Raw genomic sequence first — 17,386 nt, 5'->3', positions numbered from 1 at the left:
CCAATGGTACGGAGAACATCAAAGAAAGGGAAGGGTGGGTTTTCAGTGGTGTTAATAATAATATGCTGTTGCACCTTTGAGTTCATTCCAGCTTATCCTTGCTAATGTTTGGAGTCCTCACCAGTAGGGTGCTCTAGGACTGCAGCTTGCCCAAAGCTACACAGGCTACCTCTTCTCCATTTGTCTGTTATAATAATAATAATAATAATAATAATAATAATAATAATAATAATAATAATAATAATAATAATAATAATAATAATAATAATAATAATGGTGATGGTGATGGTGATGGTGATGGTGATGGTGATGGTGATGGTGATGGTGATAATATCCTTGCTGTCCTGTTTTTACAGTTGTGCTTGTGCCATCGGGATACCACATGCTGTTTACAATGTTATTATAAGCTGCCTTAGGGACTATGTATTAAAAGAATATTTTAACTGGAAGAAAAAAGAAGAATGTGGCTTTACTGTTTTGTTTTGTTTTTAATGGCAGGATTCTACCTATTCGATGTGAAGGATCACGGTGTGTTGTTAAATGCTTAATTTAACCTTGCATCAAGATTCTTCAACCGTCACTGAAGGAGTGCCCAGGGTGAAGAGTGGGGGCAGAAAGAAACACAGCAGGCAAGCCTGGCCTTCCTAATTGATTGAAAATTAGGTGCCAGGGGAGTTGGATGCACCCGGTGAGTGAGATTAGCGCTGAATGGGTTGTGCCAGCTCCTTGATTCTTTCCGAACAGATCGCTTTCTTCGCAGTCTCCTTCACGGGAAACGCTTCTGGATTAAATTGGACAAAGTGTGTCGGGGCCCTGTAAGTGCAAGAGGAAAGAGAAGTAGCTGTCAGACTGAAAAGTTTCCAAAAGGATGGTCATGTTAGTCTTTTGTTAAAAAGCAACAACAAGGCCCTCTGCCCACCTGAAAGACTAAGGATCCTGTCTGCCTGCCCTGTGTAGGCAATCATCTCCTCTACACGAAGCTGGGCGTTTTTGGAATCACCCTGCAGATGGGTTGCCGAAGCAAAGGGTTATGGGAAAGGTGGACACTCCGCCAATAGAATCTATCTATCTATCTATCTATCTATCTATCTATCTATCTATCTATCTATCTATCTATCTATCTATCTATCTATCTATCTATCTATCTATCTATCTATCTATCTATCTATCTATCTATCTATCTATCCATCTATCCATCTATCCATCTATCCATCTATCCATCCATCCATCCATCCATCCATCCATCCATCCATCCATCCATCCGCCAGTCATTTCTCTGCTGTAAATTTATGTACCTGTACCATGCATATAAAGATGTTCAGAAGTGGCTTACCCTTCCCTTCTTCTGGGGACATCCCGGGACTGTGCAGCTTGCCCAAGGCCACACAGGTTGGCTCTTCTGGGAGGCACAGTGAGGAATTGAATTCCCAACCTCTGGCTTTGCAGACAGAAACTTAACTCACTGAGCTATCCAGAGAGCTAGATCAATAGTTACCTTTCAGGGTAATTACGCTGTAACAAAACAACTCCTCAGAATTAAGGAATACACTCATTGTGCTGGTGTAACAAGTGATGTTTTCTAGTTGCTTTCAGGGGGGAAAATAATGGGTATGTAAAATGTATTTTAAAAGCATTCTGTCAGTAATTCTCCATGTGTTATGTCATTCTCAACCCAATACGTTCCCTAGAAAAACTAATAAAAAGCTACAAGTGACAAGCAGCACAAGAAATAATGAAAGAAGTTACTTTTTCAGCATTACAAATAACAACAGTGGATTACTTCAAATACTGTAGCAAGGAACCGGAGCACTTTTAGAAAGCAATGTTCCCATTGCACCAACGATCACCCCCCTCGGCCATTGTTTTGAGGACTTCACAACTCTCTGCAATCTTTGGGGGAGTGGGCGTGAGGGACCGTGGTGGGGTGAGAATTTACAGTGATTGCCTTTCCGTCTTCCATCACTGGGTTCCTCATTATCTCACAAACATCCTACAAATCGGAAGAGGCCGTCTGTGCATGAAAGTCTTATGCTGGATTATTTGTCCTCCCCCTCTTTCAATCTGCAGTGGAGAAGACTGAAGTGGTAGAGTCCCGAGGGGATAAGACTGGCTTGTACCACTTTAAGATATGCAGAGTGGATTACATTTTCCATTTTAAAAAGGGGAACCTCTTCTTGCACACATCAAACAAGCAACAGGAATCAGTGGACATGACAAGAACATTTCTCCCTAATATGGTGGCTTTGTTTACTTGCAAGAGGTTTTCTTTTTTAAAGGTGGCTGTTCATAAATCATCTGCCCACTTTCAGTTGAAGTTGGTACAGTCCACTTTGCACACATATACCCACTCTCTTCAGGTATTTGTTGACCTGATTCTGCACCATCCCACACCCCGCTTTCTCCCCCCGCCCGTACACGTAGCCTGCTCAGCAGCTACCCCTTGGTGACGTTTGCTAGTATGTCTGCCTTTGCATGCATTTTGCCAGGCAACTCCGTTTCTCCCTATTCACCTGCTGGTTTCTTCTTTCTGTCCCAGAAATGGTTCAAGAAGCGCCTGGCTGAATGGAGGAAATCGGAAGGACTCCCTTCGGAGAGCGGGTCGGTCAGAGACTGAGGCCTTGAACGTTCCTTCTGGAAACAGCCCTGGAAAACTGGCAGACGCTCAGAGATTGCTTCTGCTGTGGAACACCATGAGAATTCGTTCCTTTTCCTGCTATTTAACCTGCCGCCTTGTTTAACCTGCTGTATATCACCTGAGAGGAAAATTTACTGTATCAAACCATATGTGCCATTTAATGTATTATATGATAGAAATGATAAAACAGAAGCGACGCGTCTCACTGTTTTACAACTGCTTTGGTGTGGTTCATATAACAACAGTCCCATTAATTCCCAAAGAACCTAATCAGAAAGGGCAGACTGAGAGCATAAACTTTTCTTCCTCTGTGGTCTGGAAAAATGAACTCACCGGCACAGTGCAGAAGAAGAACACCCTCCAGAAAACTGAATGCAATAATGTATAAGAAAGAGCATGACAAAAAAAGGGGGGGGGATGATCCACCCTCATATCCATTTCTGGGAGCCTTGGTATAGGCAAACAGACGGTCTCTACAGAAACCCCACCTGTGTCTCGTCTGCACCCTCACTGAACTAGAACAGAAAAATCATATGGTACAATTGCAGCTCTAGGCCACATGCACTAATCTGCCCTAGGAGACATGCCTGTTCACCCAGCTCTTTCCATGTACTGACCCTGGTGCTCTCACTGTCTTCCTTCATAGATTAAAATGATTTTTCTTGCCCATTCTGGTTCTCTTTCTTTTTCCTTCTGCTCCTTCTTTTCTCATCCATTGTTTTTTTCCATTTTTGCTGGTCTTTTTCTCTGCTCATTTTCAGGTAACTCAGCCCTTCTCTCTCCCTCCCTCTTCTAGCCTTTTGAAGTTTTTTTTGGGCGGGGGGCTTGCAAGAGAAGCATCACTTGAAGCTGCTGAGAGGTTCCCTGAGGAATGAATATTGCAGCACAGGGGGCAGCTTCCTCTGTTAAGAAACACTGCTGCCTACTAGTGACTGAAGATGGTTTTGCAATCTATCGGCAGATCTTAAATTAATACATCTAGGTTTCCAAAACCAAATTAAGACTGACTGGCAATTTCCGAAGTATTCTTACTCTTGCTACCACTCTTCAGGTGACAAGGTTTCCCAGTTTTGGAGCTATGGTAGAGAAAAACATTTGTATGGTTATAGCTAGCTCACTATAGAGAGACTCCTCGCACCAGTTTCTGAATGCTTGTCCTCCTCACCGCTGCCAGGCACAAAAAAATTAACAGACCTGGTAATGTATATGTCATGAGTGTTCTATGGAACCATATACTGTACATAAGAAATAACAGGTTACTTGCCTTTGGAAACTTTGAATCTAAATTTAGAAAGGAGACAACCCAGAAGAATGGGATGGGAAGAGTCCAGAATAAAAACACTGAATGTGAACAAATGATCATCAAATTTATTTCAACTAGGAAAAGAGACTAAAACTTTAAACTTGAATATGGATAGAAAAGGTTGCCATTGAAAATTTAAACCTGTGACTGATGGAGGTCCGAGGGATCAGAGACATAGAGGCCTTGATGCAAGCAGCCAGGAGTAAAAGAAGTCTTCAGACCAATGGATTCAATGGTCCTGTTTGATCTTTATGGATGTGAAATTAGACCTTTCAAAGGAGCATCTGGAGTTTGCAATGATTGTTTTTTGAATACTGGAAGCAGGTTTTTGTATTATTCTAGATGGTTCTTCAGATTTAGCTTATTTCATGAACCATCACAGTTCCAGGAGAGTCAGGCTGATGGTTGCCTAGCTGCAGGGGTTTCTTGCCCCATTGGCACAGGGATGGTTTAGGATAAATACAAACAAGGTGGGTGCAGGTTGCAGGTTGGAATTTTAGACACCGCTAGTCGACCCAAGGAAATGGTGGCCAGCCCAGTGTCTTCAGGCACAAACCATTTATGTCAAGAACAATTAAAAAATCTAAATGATCAACTCGCGGACACACCCTAAGGTCGTATCGCTGCCTGCCAGTTAGAATTCCTGTTTTTCTTGAGAGAGCAGGCCAGCCCATCAGCAACAACGGACCACGGTTTGGACTGCCTACGGCCAGACAAAGTCTATTTCGGCAATTACTTTCCAGGCTGCTGAATTTGCCCGGCTTCTTATGAGCGCCATGGGTACCCGTAGGCGATGGAGAGGTCCATTTCCTTTTCCCGCTCCACAAAGTACTTCGACCGCCCCACTGCGGTCCAGTTGGCGGCCTCCTCCCTCTCCCGCTGGGCCCGAAGTTTCATCATTTCCCGAATGGGTCGTTGCTCTTCCGTGATGGGTTTTGATTCTTCTAGGTCAGGAGGGGGCGTTCTCCACGGGATGAAAGTGTCCCCTTTGAATGTGGAAGAATCAGGGGGCTCCGTGGGATGCCGCACAACGACCAAGGGTGCCTGGGTGTTGGTGGCCACCCTCCAGTGACTTTGCCCAGACATGGGGGGATAAGGAAGGGGAGCGCTGGGCTTCATGGAGGTGTTGGCCCACATGGGGGGATGAGGAAGGGGAGCGCTGGGCTTCATGGAGGTGTTGGCCAACATGGGGGGATGAGGAAGGGGAGCGCTGGTCTTCATGGAGGTGTTGGCCGACATGGGGGGATGAGGAAGGGGAGCGCTGGGCTTCATGGAGGTGTTGGCCAACATGGGGGGATGAGGAAGGGGAGCGCTGGTCTTCATGGAGGTGTTGGCCAACATGGGGGGATGAGGAAGGGGAGCGCTGGGCTTCATGGAGGTGTTGGCCGTCATGGGGGGATGAGGAAGGGGAGCGCTGGGCTTCATGGAGGTGTTGGCCGACATGGGGGGATGAGGAAGGGGAGCGCTGGTCTTCATGGAGGTGTTGGCCGACATGGAGGGATGAGGACGGGGAGCGCTGGTCTTAATGGAGGTGCTGGCTGGCCGCCTCCACCCAGGGGGCTCATACAGCTGGGTTGATGAGGCCTTTGGTTGGCAGGAGTGGGATAAGATTTCAGGCTTGGCCACTGCTCTGTGGGCTACAGCCGGAGTGGAGGATGGCACAGATTTTGATGGTGGCTGTGAGGGTGGCTGAGGGCCTGAGTAGGATGCCGAAATTTTGGGGATCCTTGGCAGGGAAGGCAGGGGTCTTGCCCATCCTCCTGCTGGTGGGAATGGCTTTTCTGGAGCGGATGGAGCCAGAGGGAGCTGTTTCTTCAGTGGCGCCAGCTGGGGTTTGCCCTTCCCCAGTGGGTAGAGGACATTCAGGGACTCCATCATCTGCATGACCAGATGGCTCCTAGGAAAAGGCTTCGGGGGCTCCTGAGTGGACACTTGCTTAGGTCCCACCCCTGCTGTCACTGAGGTTGTCACCTTCTTTTTGACGGCTTTCGATGCCTTGCTCGGGGCAAGATCTTTTGCAGACTCTTCACTCTGCTTCATGAGACTGACCTCTCGTTTTGCACGGCCCTTTTCTGCCTTTCTTTGTGCATCTCTGTCACCTTTTTTGCCACTGGCGAGGGAACTGCAAGGCTTCTTATGTGCCTCCAAAGCCGTTCCCTCCCCAGAAGCATTTGAGGCTGTGGTGGGATCTGAGGTTTTCTTTGTCTTCCTCACCTTCTTGCTTGGTTCCCCTTCACTTGATGGGCTTTTTGTTCTCTTTGCCTTGGTGTCGAGTTTAGGCTTGTCGGGTGCCTCAGATGGTTTCCCTTGGGAGGGTCTTGGGATGGCCACGTCTTTCTTGGCTTGGGGCTCCTGAGACTTGACTTCGATGTCGTCTAAAGAGGTGGCACCTCCACCACCTTTTTTGCCACTGACAAGGGAACTGCAAGGCTTCTTATGTGCCCCCAAAGCCGTTCCCTCCCCAGAAGCATTTGGAGCTGTGGTGGGATCTGAGCTTTTCTTTGTCTTTGTCACCTTCTTCCTTGGTTCTCCTTCACTTGCTGGGCTTTTTGCCCTCTTTACCTTGGTCTTGAGGTTAGGCTTGTTGGGTGCCTTAGATGGTTCCCCTTCAGAGGGTCTTGGGATGGCCACGTCTTTCTTGGCTTCCGGTTCCTGAGACTGGCCTCCGATGTCGTCACAGGGCCGAGGAGGGGTTGCCAACAGTTCCTGGGCCTGCCCGGAGTCCCTGGGCTCTGTTGGATCCAGAGAAGGAAAGATGCTGTCTGGAAGGAGGGTCTCCATGGAAGAGACGAGGTCCTCAAAATCTGGGAACTCGGTGAGGAGATTCTCCGGCAGCTGGATATCATCTCTGGAGCTCATAAGGAGACTTCCCTCTTGGGCAGGAGGCAGCAGCTGAGACTCCAACATCGGGTTTATTTGACCATCCCCTCCTGGAAGAGAGGGAACAAAACCAGGACCCTCAATCAGAAGACTCTTCCCTTGATAGCCAGGACAAAGCCTGAGCAGCTGTCTGGATCCAGCCCTGGGGGTGGAGCTCCTTCACACACACACCAGCGATCCATTGGAGCTGCCCTCCCCTCGCCCGCTTAACAGAAAGAGAAAAGCAGGAGTCTCCCCTTCGAACCACCTCCTTGCGTTACTCCAGAGAAACCCTGGTACACCACCTGCCCTCTGCTGCAACCTGGGGTTAGCCGGGTCTGAGGTTTGCCAGGAAGATCTGCTTGCCGGCCTTGGTGGCACTTTGGAAACGCTAGTCCTTCATGTTTCCAGGGAAGGATGTGGGATGTGTTGCATGTAAGTGACTGGCTCTCTCCTTTTTGGGTTGAATGGGCAAAGCGAGAAAGTGAAGGTGGATTGGCCCACGTCTAATAAAGACGTTCCAGCTCCCGGGACAGCTTCCTTGGGAAGACAGAACAAAAACCAAGTCGTCTCTACGGGTTCTGTGTGTGCTTGTTTCCCTTCTGCACTCACCGTGGGATCCTTCATGGAGTGTCTTGATATTCTCCGCAGATGCCGTGGCAGAGGAAACGGAGGGGCAGGCAGAAGAGGACTGGGAGCAGATGCTGCTCCGGCTGTTGGTCTCCACAGGCTCTCCCGATGGGTTGGTGAGTCCTTTGGCAAGAGAGGAGGCGCTTGATCCTGAAAGAGAGGAGAGAGGACACCTGAGCCTCTGTTCTAAGCTTGCCTGGTCCTGCCATCTGGTAGAAGGAGGTCCCTGGGCCAACGTTGGGGGAACCTTCTCCACTGGAAGTCCCATGAAGAAGTCTGGAAACTGGATGGGGAGCAGGCATAGCCTCCAGAAGCAGTCTGCGAGAGATGCCCAGAACAGACGCCTGTGGATCTCAGCATGCCTTTCCGAGTCCTGCCTGCACCCCCCTCCCCCAATGGATGGAAGCCAGGGCCCTTGTGCAGGTCAGCCACCCAGCGCCGATCTTACCCGTGTCTCCTTAGTTACTTTGTGTGTTTTTTGTTTCTTAACTCTTGTCCTAAAGGGATGTCACAAAACATACAATCATCAAAAGGCCCCTCAAACCCACCTGGTTTCATTTCTAAAGCCCCGGCTTTTGGACCGGTTGCAGAAGGCCTGCTGGTGGGAGCAGATGCCCGGATGCTTGGATGGTCAATTTCTTTGAGAACCCAAACCATGGGGTTTCCTGAGGCTCCCGATCCTGGAATGGCTTGTGCCGTGGCACCGCTTTCTGCCAACTGGATGGGGGCCAAAGAACCATGGCTGTAGAACTGGAGGCGGGTCCCATGCTGGAAGGGGAGCTGAGGCCTTTGGCCTGGAACAGGCGGACAGAGCGGTACCAGATGTAACCCAGCCACCGCTGGTGAGGCCAGGTTTCCGTACATTTGCCCCATGGCTGGAAGAGGAAGCCTTCCATAAGGCAAGGCCATAGTTGCGGGTAGAGGAGGCCGATGGCCACGTCCCTCTGCAGGGAGGGAATAGGGAGCTGTAGAGTGGAATGACAGCATCCGGCCTCGGTTTCTGAAGACCCCATGTGAGTCTGTTGTTACTGGGATCAGGTGGACTATGGGGATGATGGGCTGCGTGGAGTGACAGGCGTTTGGAGGGACTGGCCAAGATGACGCCTGAGATGGCGTGACCGTCACTGCTGGGTTGTTGCTTTGCGGAAGCACTAGGCCTTCTCTTGGATGTGTTTCGCGTGGCGGGTCTGAAAGAGAAATGAATGAGAAAGGGCGATAAATGCTGCTCAGCCTTACCAGTATCCACCTGCTTTAGCCTAATGGTATTAAAAAAGGTACAATTTTACTCAGTTTCAGAAGCACGAAGCCTGGATATTTATTTATTCATTTATTTATTTATTGGACTTATATACCGCCCCATAGCGCTACAAGCACTCTCCAGGCGGTTTCCAATTTTTTTAATTATACAGGCAGGGAATGGGGAACATTTGGGACCAGGAGCGTAGGAGCAGGCTTGCTGCTGTTGCCTCGGAAACCCCGGAATTCCGAGAGTGTTTGGGTCCGAAAGGGATTCTAGAATGGAGGGCAGTTGGCTTGAGCTGGGAGGCTGAGTGTCCGTTAAGAGCCAACGCCTAAGTCCAACCGAAACAAGCAAACCAAAATAATCGACAAGGGCTGATTTTGGTTTCCTTGTTTCGGTTGGACTTAGGCGAATTGTGCAATCGTCTGCCAGATGAAGAGTCCTCCAAAGTCAAGATTATTCTGAAGGTTTGGTGCAGAGGCAAGCACTGGCCTGATGGAGCCCTAAGCCATGGGTCAGACCCTTTAAGGGGGTCAGGACTCCCCTTAGGACCTTCAGAGGCCTCTTCGTCCCCTTCCCTCTCCCAGAACGAAGCTCAGGGACCTCCACAGAGCATGTAGACCTCCCTGTAGGCAGGCCTGACCGGAAAGCAGTGTCTCTCCTTCCCCTCCCCCTTTTCAGAGGTGTTACTTCCTTTCAGTCCCTTGCCCAGGGCCTTCTGGCTCAAACCCAAGTCCCATGGAAGGTCAGGTAACAGGCCTTAGGCTTGGCCCACCTAAACCCCATTAGCATGACGGGGAAGTCCCCATGTAACTGAAGTGGCTGGCTTGTGCCTTGTGCCTGTGCAGCTGTAAAGTCCTTTCCCTTCCTGCCAAGTCATCCCCCTCTGTTTCCACCTCCACTTTCATGTGTTCTACCTAGTCTAATCTAACCTAAGGCCCTTTGCTTTTCCCAGCTAAGCATCCATAGCTTCATGGTTGGCTTTTCTGGGAGTGTCTTGGGAAAACCTAGAAAGAAAATAAAATAAAAGATCCATTTGAACCTTGAAATGACATCATGGCCTACCTGTCATGGTGAAGAAGCTGATTGCGAAAGTGTATTTTCCTAATCACAGGAGACCACTTCCAACACTCCTAACCGATGAAGCATCCGGTACGGAGTAGGCAGTGGAATGGTGATGATGCAGAATTGTTTATGGCTGTTCCTATGGTAACCTGGGGCAGGGGCAGGGAGCATAACCGCCATAGAATATGATGATGTCAGATGATGTCATTACCCAAGATCAACCAGGGCAACCAGGAAGAGCTAAGGCAGGAAGGAAAGACATGGACCCATTCATGTTTCTGATGGACAAGCCATCTTCACAGGTTCCTTATCCCTGTTTGTCTATTTCTCCATCCATCTATCCATCCATTCCCCATCATCTTGGCCTTGACTTTAGCAAGGGAGACTTAGCATTAGATGGCAACCTTCATCAAACATTGGTGATCATGACAAATTCTCTTTGTGATTTCTTTTGATGGGAGACCAACACACCATGCTTTCTACTTTCCTAAAAGCCATGATGATGTATGTATGTGAATGACAGGTACAGGCTACTGCACGATCAAGTCTTCTTGCTGATACTCTTTCTGTCTTTTGGTTCATGAAGTTACAGCCGCTTGATGGAGCCATGGGCATGACAGTGTGCAGGCAAGGAAGTGCCTTAAACTGGAATGTCCCAGTGTCCCAAGTGGAAGCCATTTGTTCCAGTTGAGCACGCTTTCCAAAACATTATGGAGGTGAAATTGAAGAAGAGGTAGGAGGCCTGGCAAGGTCAAGGAGCCTGCAGTCCCTTGCATCTTTCGATTTCTTTTCATGCCTGAACTTGGATGGTACCCTCTGGAGAAATGGTATGCTGTCACGGAGGTGCCATGAATTGGAAACCTGCATGTTGAAAGGTCCTAATTTCACCACAGGTTCATTCCCATCCCCGTCCATAACATGGGTTTTTATCATTCTGACCTCCCAAAGTAGATCTAACTGCAGAGAAGAATGGCCTATGTCTGGTTTCAATAGTTTTCTCCTCCCAGAAATAAATAGTGGTGGATTTAGCCCACCACCTTGCCCACCAGTATTTGTGGATGGTACAACTCTGCCTCTTTGTCCTTCACTTACTAAAGGCAGGTGGTCCCTACTTGCATCTTTTATCTGAATTGAGAATGCACAGCAGAAAATCTGGAATGGAACTGTGGTTTTCTAACTTCCTCCCTTATGTAGGACAAGTTTGGTGGATCTAATCCTGGAGGGTGCTTCAAAAGGAAATATGTGGGGAAATGGGCATAGGGGCTTCTTCTGTGTTTATTTTAACTCTAGCTCAACACACATCAGGCTCTAACACAAACACTCAGGGACCCTCACCTGTTTACAGCACAGCATGAACAAAGCATGGTTGCCCCTTTGCCTCTCTGGGCTGCTCTCACATCTGATCCTCTAGCAAATATTTTGGGGGAAGATCCATACTTACAATGTGATGTAATAAAAGGACAGAATTGTATTGTTGAAATTCTCTGCCACTGGTTGTGATGTTGTACTGTAACTGCTTCTAACCCTACATTGTTCATAGCTTCCAGCCGTTGACTGTATGCCATCCATGAATTGGCAAAACAAGACAAATACAAGAGCAGGCAATGCCTTTATTTTAAAAAATCAATCAAACAGGTAGTAATGATTTATAATTCATTGTTAGGGTTATAATTTCTAAAAAAACATTATCAAGGTAACATGGGAAGTCAATTTCAGTAAGGAAATACATATCAACATGTAGTATAGTATATGGAGAAAAGGAATTTTAAAATCGGCACAAGTTAGAATTAAAGACAATAATGTGATTTGGTACCCATGAGTGGTTGGACACCATCGTCCCCCAAAATAGTCAAGATGTGAGGAAGAAAGTGTGCATGATTTGGTTTGATGTTATTTGATTTTTAAGGCTACAGGAAGGCCAAAAATATGCATCGGTGACAGACAGGGATGAAAAGAGCCCCTCAGCCTGAGGGTCCACCTAGTTCTCCCCTCGCTGCATTAAGAAACAAACATCCTAGGCTTGTGCACATCAGTGCGGAGAGAGAGAGAAATGGCTCATGTGGATCATGCTGACTACTCAGGAAGGCATCCCAGCCTTCCCCTTGGCTGTGTCAGACTTGCTTATCTCTTGTTCCCACACCACATTTCACAGGAGACGGCTGCTTCCTCCTTTTCCTCAGAGATTAGCCTTTGGGCTCAAAATGGAGGGCCTTCTGCTACCTGCAGTTCTTCACCATTCACAGCATCGGACTATGTTCCTGTCAGTTTGCCTCTTGTGGCCCTCTGCTAAAGACGAAACATCCTGGGCAACTCATACAAAGCACTTCAGAAACTGTTTCTAGCCTCCCACCATGATGGGATCTGGGATCCTTATGATGCTGTTGTGCTCATGTCCCATTTAGGGGCATCCCATGGAGGCATCTAGTTGACCAACCAATAGACCTTCCCTTTGATCCAGCAGAGCTCATGTTCCTAAAAGCCCCTGGATTCCTCCAAGGCTCCTAGGAAGATTACAAGGCATTAGGAAGAAGAGGACATGATGATGTCCGAGGAGGAGAAGGCCCCAAAGTGCCCTTCCAGTCAGGACTGGTGAATCCTAATCAGTTCCCACACAGTTCTAAAGGAGACCAAGCCTTCCCCAGAAGCTATTAGGAAGTCTTTTCAAGGGACACCTTTCCAGCCATGCTTTTTTTGGGACCAAGCATCAGACGGTCCTGTCTAGTTTAGAGTGGCTGGAGGAAGGGAGGATGGTGGTTGTTTTTTCAGGAGTCATAGCTGGGGAGAGGGCTGCGATTGTTCTGCTTTCAGTCTCAAACCACTTAGGCTTGGAGTACAGGGGTCGCTGTGCACATAGTGTTCATTCCACATACATACATACACACATACATATATACACAAGCATCTCTCTGACACACACAACACATGGACGTGTAAATACATCCCATGTTCTGCAGGAGCTACCCTAGTACTACCGGAAGCCAGTTTTCAGATTATCCTATACTGTTCTTCAAAATTAGTTTATATAATGAAACATCACAGTTGACGGAGAGTCAGGCTGATGGTCGCCTAGCTGCAGGAGTTCATTACCCCATTGGCACAGGGATGGTTTAGGGTAAATACAAACATATTGTGATGTCACAGATGTTGCCACAAGGATAATCTTCTTTTCTTGTCTTGAATGACATCACTGGGAATAACCTCATTGTGCTGGCCAGCTGAGACAAGCAGTCAGTCAGACCAAGGCGTCACCTGGTCCAGGTGAGTCTCCCTGAGAGGCCACAAGAAGAGGTCTACAAAGCACAGCCAGCCCTAGCCATCAAGCCAAGTGAGGCCGCTGCCTCTGGCAACAGGGACCAGGGTCATGAAAGGGCAGCATAATGTTAATTATTCAAGTGATGGTTGGGAGGAGGGGCCTGTGGGACCTTCTGTTTCATGCAGCAAAGTGACTGCGAGCAGAGCAGGCAGTGCCAGCTGGGGGATTCAGTTCCACCATTTTGTGCGTCTTCCTGGACGGAGCCAAACTGCCGATGGCTGGTTTGCCCTGAGGTTGCTCGAGGCCACTTGGGAGCCTCCAGGGCAGGGAATCTCGCAGCTAGAAGGAGCCCCCTCCCTGCCCTCCACCACTGCCACTTGTCAAAACAAGGTTAGTTAAGGGTGGCAGGCAGAGGGCAATTGTTTGGGGGGGGGTAAGTGGGGAGGGGGAAGAGGACAAAAGAGAAAGAGAAAGGAGTGAAAAGAAAAAGAGAGGTCATTGTGAGTGTGGGAATGTTGCCGGGAGAAGGTGACTGAATGGTGGATGGGAGGGCAAGCCAGCAATTGTTTTGAATTTATATTTTCCTTTAAAAGAAATCCCGCTTTCTGGAATTGCACTGTATCAGCAGGAATTCTTTTAAAAAGCGGCAGGGGCATCCACCTATTTGGAACTGATTCTTTGGCATTCCAAGGAATCAATTCCACATTTGCCCCAAAATAAACAGACCTCTGGCGAGGGAGCAGAAAAACAGCAGTCCGCGCATGCAGGTGCCTCATGCGTATGCTAACATTTGTCTCATGTTTTTGATACGAAAAACTGGTCCAGCAGCAGGGGTTTTGTCCATGGGATTCGGCTCTTGGTTTCCGGTGTCGGCAACATTTTGCAATGATGGTACCGCTTGTGCACTTCAATGGTTTCTTTGTATTTTGTTTAATTCGTTTTAACTATTTCATGGCTGAGTTTGTTTTTACTTGTTTCTATTATGTTCTGTGCTGAATCGAAACTGCCTTGACCGCCTATTGCTAGAAAAGTGGAGTGGACATGCAACAACAACAATTTTGAAATTGACAGGGTCTGGAATGGATGATCTATAGGGTCCTTTCTGGCCCTGCAGTTGCAAGATAATGATGTTAATGATGATGATAAAATTTCATTTTTCATATTGGATATGGAATCTTTTGAAGGGTGCAATTACACAGTGAAGAAAATATGAATTCACTCACAATTACTTGCTATGAAGTTGTACCAGGGAATTCAGGTCCCCCTTTGGGTCTATTTGCATTAACTGACCACACAGGCAGAGAAGAGGAAAGCCTTGTTTGCAGCTGTGTTGTAGCTGTGTTGTATAAGGGAATTATCCTACAAGCTGTAAATAAGGGTTTCTTCATCCCTTTTCCTCCACTCTTTTATGGTGTTTTTTTTTTTTTGGTGGGGGGATGTCTAGATGTTCTGTCATAACAGTGTTGGCACCAAGTTGTTGTTTTTTTAAAAATTCTTGTTGATGGAGAGAGGCTTTGCTCGCTGTTCCTAAGCTATTCAAAAAGGAGAGAGAAAAGTCTTGCCAAAGGAGATGCAGTGACCTTTCAGCATCAGTTCAGTCACACAGTCTATAAACTGATGCAAATGGATCCTTTTTTTAAAAAAAAACAGAATCTCTTGTGGTTGAGGCAAACACCTCAAATGGGGATGGGACTTCAGGCTGATTTGCGTTTCCTTTTCCATCATGTGGTCAACAAAAAACATGCTAATGAGCCCATTCCATTCCCAGAGCATTTCCAGCATTTTTTTACCAATGTGACTGCACCCAAAGTATTCTCATTTCATGTACACCATACATGTATATAATACCAGCAACTCACAGTACAGTATTTGGAGAAGGAGATGTACTACATTAAGATAATAACGGTTGAGGCCATAGAACACAGTGAGCACAGTGCAAAATGTGGGTCACATTCAACTCCCATATGATTTTTGTGTGGCTCCTCAATGCATTTGAGGATTAAAAAATAAAAAAATCCAAATTGCAGTTTGTCACTTGATTTCATGAAATCTGCTTCCTTTTGTAAATCTTCCACTCTAGGTTGAAAGAGGAAACATATAATTATAATATTTCCCCATCATTTGCCTTAACTGGTTTTTAAGTCACTCCTTTGTGACTGAAACATAATTCTACTCCTTCATTAGACAATAGGAAATTTAGTGTGGTTACTTCAATAATAGCCTGACTTATTTACACAATCAGTTGCTGATTACACTATTGCTTTTGTGACAAAAAGCAAATGTATAAAAGTTTCATCATCATAAACAAAATTAATCTCTTATAATAATAATTGCTTCAGTTTGAGGAGGTTTCTGGGGCAAACTTTAAAATACGAAAGAGTACACACGATATACATATCTATGATCACAGGAGTGTAGGGCAAATTTTTTATCATATATGTATATCTACTTAGTATACACTGGAAACCAAACCGGGGAGAGCGGAGGGTTTAGCGAGGCTCGAGTCTCTGACTCCAAAGGGGGGAGGGTTTAGCTTAGTAGAGGGTTTAGTTTAGGTTTTTTCGTTTATTATTCTCTTTTTTCTTTTTTTATTTCTGTTTTTTTTTAGATAATTAATTTTATTTTATACAAAAAATACACCAAAAAAACACACATACATAACAACAAAAATACAGGAAAAAAATACAAGTAATAGTGCTTATTATAAACTAAATTCTAACGTGCACCCCATACCCACGGGACTCTATTTAATAATATTTTATTACCGATTACCTCTCCAAAATTATATTAAGTATTCTTTAGAGGCTTTCCCTCTTCCTTTCACTAACACAAATTCCACAAATTTACCCCTAATATCATAGATTGTTAGAACTTATTTCCCCTCTTTTTATATTATGTATGTTTGAATTCAAATAAAAATTTAAAAAAAGAATCAAACAGTGTTTTAAACATCTGTTCTAGGTCCCAGAAGGATTAGGTTAATCACTTAAAACATATCATTAGTAGAGTGTTAATCATCATCATCATCACCATCATCTAACATCAATTCAATTCTGATTCATGGTGACCCTTTGCAAGGTGTCACAGGAAAAGAATACTCAGGTTTTTTAAATCCCTTCTTCTGGGGTCATCCTGGGACTGTGCAGTTTGTTTAAGGCCACGGAGGCGGTTGCTCCTCCGAGGAGGCACAGTGGGGAATCAAACACCCAACCTCAGGTGCCACAGGCATTCACCTAAAGCACTGAGGTATCTAACCAACCAACCAAGAGATTAATAAACCAGGAAAAATTATCTTCGATTCTTTGGTTTCCACTTTCTTCAGCTGCTTTCAATAAAAGTGTTTACCCTGCCCCAGATGGCGATTATAAAACCCAGAGGGCAGATTAATCTGAAGTGGAGATTGGATGTCAGAGGTTGTCCTCTAGGTCCAGGCCGCAAAGTGCTAAGGTGCCATTTTTATAAACCCAGACGTTCTCCCTCATTACTGATGTATTTGAATTTGGTGGTACAGTGGTGCCTCGCATAACGAGCGCCCCGTTTAATGATGAATCCGCATAGCGATGCGGATTTAGCGATCGCAAAAACGATCGCATTGTGATGATTTAGATGGGCGAAAATCGCATTGCGATGATCGGTAAGCATTTTCCTTACCGATCTTCGCATCGCAATGTTTTCAGAACCGATGATCGGCGGTACCAAAATGGCCACTGGGTGAAATGGCGGCCGGATAGAGGATCTTTGCATAACTGTGAGGTTTTCCCCCATAGGAACGCATTAAACAGGGTTTAATCCATTCCTATGGGGTTTTTTGCCCCGTATAGCGATGATTCCGGATAGCGACGATTTATCCGGAATGGATTATCGTCGCTATGTGGGGTATCACTGTATTTTTCCCCCACAATAATCAACAAACCATATAGGCTGTTATGTTTGGTGTTAAAGGCCTTAACCATTGATTGTTCCAATTTCTTGGTCAAGATTGCAGATTTGTGGTTTCTGAAGTCAGTATGTAGGGTGATTGTTGTCGTTTTGTCCATAAACTGCAGATGGCATCCCAGCAGTGTGCACACAGTGATATAGATTGCAGGCTCTACAGGTAATGTTCTGTTTAATTAAGAATACCTGCTGTTCATGGTGCTCTTAATTAAAGATGACTGTCGTCCTGAGAAATATGCATGTAACAGGGCTCTTGGAAGCGCAATGATATGCCCCAGGATGGCTGACGGGTGTCTGACAATATTTCTGACAAGTAATTTCTGTATTTTGGGATGCCAGTAGAATGCTATCACAGGATGCATGCTGGGGGCTTTTGCAAGATGCCCACAATGGATAATGATTGTGTGCCCTCGAGTCACTTCTGAGTTATGGTGACCCTTTCCAGCTTTCTCTAATTGTTCTGCT

At 46.3% G+C, this 17,386-nt stretch overlaps 1 long non-coding RNA gene across 1 annotated transcript; it reads left to right on the top strand.

Moving 5' to 3' along the window:
* The first annotated feature begins 415 nt into the window (after positions 1–415).
* On the top strand, positions 416–2,851 carry LOC140704775 (uncharacterized). The gene is made up of 2 exons (XR_013541329.1): positions 416–688; positions 2,537–2,851. It is a non-coding gene; the product is annotated as an uncharacterized LOC140704775 (long non-coding RNA).
* Positions 2,852–17,386: the final 14,535 nt, after the last annotated feature.

The sequence above is a fragment of the Pogona vitticeps genome, chromosome 2 (genome assembly GCF_051106095.1).
Source record: "Pogona vitticeps strain Pit_001003342236 chromosome 2, PviZW2.1, whole genome shotgun sequence".
Taxonomy (NCBI): Eukaryota; Metazoa; Chordata; class Lepidosauria; order Squamata; family Agamidae; genus Pogona; species Pogona vitticeps.
The sequence above is the reverse complement of the archived record's forward strand: the minus strand, read 5'-3'. Positions and strand labels throughout refer to the sequence as shown.